At 44.7% G+C, this 3,800-nt stretch overlaps 1 pseudogene; it reads left to right on the top strand.

The window, feature by feature from the left end:
* The first annotated feature begins 2,516 nt into the window (after positions 1-2,516).
* Positions 2,517-3,450, top strand: LOC105871843 (cofilin-1-like; annotated as a pseudogene).
* The last annotated feature ends 350 nt before the right edge of the window (positions 3,451-3,800 follow it).

Below are 3,800 nucleotides of genomic sequence, written 5' to 3' on the forward strand. Positions count from 1 at the left end.
TGGATAGGAGAATATCATAATACTAGTATTGTTCACTAATAACCATTATCAGGATCGTGTTTCTCTAAATCTCATTGTTGTAAACCTTACAATGTTTCCCTGTTCAAATCTCTTCATTCATCTGTTCATTGAACACATACTAAGGGACAATGAGTTTTTCCCATTTATTGAGGTCCTACGATGTTCCTGGCACTAGGCTACATATCCACAGACATGATCTCACTGAATCTTCCCAAGAACTTATAAGATGGGTGTCATGCTGTGGAGTGTGGGCTTGATTCTACAGGTAGTAAGGACATAATCAGAAATAAGGATAGGCCAGGCACAGTGGCTCACGCCTGTAATCCTAGCTCTCTGGGAGGCTGAAGCGGGTGGATTGCTCAAGGTCAGGAGTTCAAAACCGGCCTGAGCAAGAGTGAGACCCCGTCTCTACTATAAATAGAAAGAAATTAATTGGTCAACTAATATATATAGAAAAAGTCAGCCACGCATGGTGGCGCATGCCTGTAGTCCCAGCTACTCGGGAGGCTGAGGCAGTAGTATCGCTTGAGCCCAGGAGTTTGAGGTTGCTGTGAGCTAGGCTGATGCCATGGCACTCACTCTAGCCTGGACAACAAAACGAGACGCTGTCTCAAAAAAAAAAAAAAAAGAAGTAAGGATAAAAATGTCAATACATGGTATAGAGCAACAGTTCTCAAGGTGTGGCCCATGGATTCTGGGGAATCCCTGACACACTTTTTGAAAGTTCATGAGGTCAAAACTATTTTTATAATAATGATGATAATATTAATACATCATTTGTATTTTTAGAAAATTGTGATAAAACACATAAAAAAGTCTACCATCTTTGTACATTTAAAAACTATTGTTTTTTTTTTTTTTGAGACAGAGTCTCGCTTTGTTTCCCAGGCTAGAGTGAGTGTCATGGTGTCAGCCTAGCTCACAGCAACCTCAGACTTCTGAGCTCAAGCAATCCTTCTGCTTCAGCCTCCCGAGTAGCTGGACTACAGGCATGTACCACCATGCTTGGCTGATTTTTTCTATATTATTATTTGGCCAATTAATTTCTTTCTGTTTTTTTAGTAGATATGGGGGTTTTGCTCTTGCTCAGGCTGGTTTTGAACTCCTGACCTTGAGCAATCTGCCCACCTCGGCCTCCCAGAGTGCTAGGATTACAGGAGTGAGCCACCGCGCCCGGCCAAACTTTTTTATTTTTTAAAGATGGGGTCTTGCTATATTGTTCAGGCTGGAGTGCAGCGGCTATTAACAGATGTGATTGTAGTGTACTATAGCCCTGGAGACCAGCCTGACCAAGACCCTGTCTCTATTTTATTATTTACAATAAATAAATAAGTAAATAAAAATAAAAATAAAGTTTCATATCTAGGTGTGGTGGGATCATGTCTGTAATCCTAGTACTTTGAGAGGCTGCTGTGGGAGGATTGCTTGAGCCCAGGAGTTTGAGGCTTCAGTGAGCTATGATTATGCCATTGCTGATTTGCCAGCCTAGGTGACAGAGAGAATTTTATTACCAAAAGTTTGGCACTTGTCCTTGTCCCTGCACCAAATGAAGAATGAGGACAAGTGGTTTGAGGAGAAGGAAAGGGTAGTTATTAATCTGCTGGCAAAAGAGGAAAATGGCAGACTCAATTCTTAAAGTACCATTTTCTTCGCTATAAGCAGAAATGCAGACATTTTAAAGGGAGGGGTTCACACTATTGCTGTTTAACTATACTTGATGGTTCTGATCCATCCGTCTCCTGCAAAAACAATTTAGTGACCTCCACCTAGACAATTCCATTGAGTCATCAACTGTGATGTAAGAAACCAAAGAACACTCCCCTGCCCTTGGGCAGGGATGCAGGTTTTAGTTACCAAAAAGGGTGAGGGGGTTATAAAGAAACAGCTTGTAAAACAATTTACCCTTTTTCAGGACGTTCCCTCTATTACATATTCCCCACTTGCAATTTTACCCTTTGAGATCCTGTCTCAAAAAAAAAAATTCACATCAGGTGTATATATTATTATAACATTTTTTTACTTAGATAATTACCCCGCAAATAGTTTTGATACAGTTGCTTAGGGTTGTAGCAGTGGTGTATGCAGTGAAATAACTGCTAGAGACAGGTATGAAGGACATTCCAAAGGCAGAATTGATTGGACTCAATAACTGATCTGATTTTGAAGGTGTAGGTGGTAAGGGGACTCAAGACAGGAAAAAGAGAATTTAAACATGATTTAGTTTTCCAGACAAGAGTGGTGGAAAGTGTCATACCCTGGAAGAAGCATAGAGAAGCAGGTTTACGTATGGTGGTGGGGAAGGGGAATAAAAGGTTATGAGTCTCAGGCCTGGATTCTCCTATCATTTATAGAGGAGGCACCTATAATTTACAAAATGCTACTAAATATATTTTCACAGTATAGTCTTTTTAATTCACACAAGAACAAAGACACAAAACAGCCATGTGAGGAAGAAATACCATCCCCATTTTATAGATGACATAACAGCCTCAGAGATGTTAAGAAACTTGTACAGGTTCAGATGGGTCTGGGCAGTAGCTGCAGCGACTCTCCTCTTGTCTTGCTCCCCTTGCCATCGCCTTTTTGCTGGAAACACGGCCTCTGGTGTGGCTGTCTCTGATGGTGTCATCAAGATGTTCAATGACATGAAGGTGCACAAGGTTTCAGTGCCAGGGGAGGCAAAGAAGTGCAAGAAGGCAGTGCTCTTCTGCCTGAGTGAGGACAAGAACATCATCCTGGAGGAGGGCAAGGAGATCCTGGTAAGTGACATGGGCCAGACTGTCGACGATCTTATGCCACCTTTGTCAAGATGCTTCCAGACAAGGACTGCTGCTATGTCCTCTATGATGTGACCTATGAGTCCAAGGAGAGTAAGAGGGAGGACCTGGTGTTTATCTTTTGAGCCCCTGAGTGTGCATTCCTTAAGAGCAAATTGATCTATGCCAGCTCCAAGGACACCATCAAGAAGAAGCTGACAGGGATCAAGCATGAATTACAAGCAAACTGCTTTTTTTTTTTTTGAGACAGAGTCTCACTTTGTTGCCCAGGCTAGAGTGAGTGCCCTGGCATCAGCCTAGCTCACAGCAACCTCAAACTCCTGGGCTCAAGCAATCCTTCTGCCTCAGCCTCCCAAGTAGCTGGGACTACAGGCATGTGCCACCATGCCCAGCTAATTTTTTTATTCTATATGTATTAGTTGGCCAATTAATTTCTTTCTATTTATAGTAGAGACGGGGTCCCACTCAGGCTGGTTTTGAACTCCTGACCTTGAGCAATCCGCCTGCCTCGGCCTCTCAGAGTGCTAGGATTACAGGCGTGAGCCACCACGCCAGCCAAGCAAACCGCTTTGAGGAGGTCAAGGACGGTTGCACCCTGGCAGAGAAGCTGGGGGCCAGTGCCGTCATCTCCCTGGAAGGCGAGCCTTTGTGAGCCCCCTCTGGCTCCCTGTCTAGAGTGTTGGGCAGACCCAGACCTGCCCCTGGGGGTTGCAGGCTTCCCCCTTCATGCCAGACTGGAGGGGCTGGGGGGATCCCAGCAGGGGGAGGGCAATCCCTTTACCCCCTTTGCGGAACAGTCCCCCACCCCCTGGATTTTCCTCCTCCATCCCTGACAGTTCTGGCCTCCCCAAACTGCTTTTGATCTTCTGATTTCTCTTGGGTTGAAGCAGACCAAATTCCTCCCAGACACCCCAGTTGGGACGGGGGAAGGGGGGGAGCCTGTATTTTTTAGCAACACCCCTACTCCCCACCTGTTCCATCCCTTCCCATGCTGCTAACTTC

This window comes from Microcebus murinus, chromosome 2, assembly GCF_040939455.1.
Source record: "Microcebus murinus isolate Inina chromosome 2, M.murinus_Inina_mat1.0, whole genome shotgun sequence".
Taxonomy (NCBI): Eukaryota; Metazoa; Chordata; class Mammalia; order Primates; family Cheirogaleidae; genus Microcebus; species Microcebus murinus.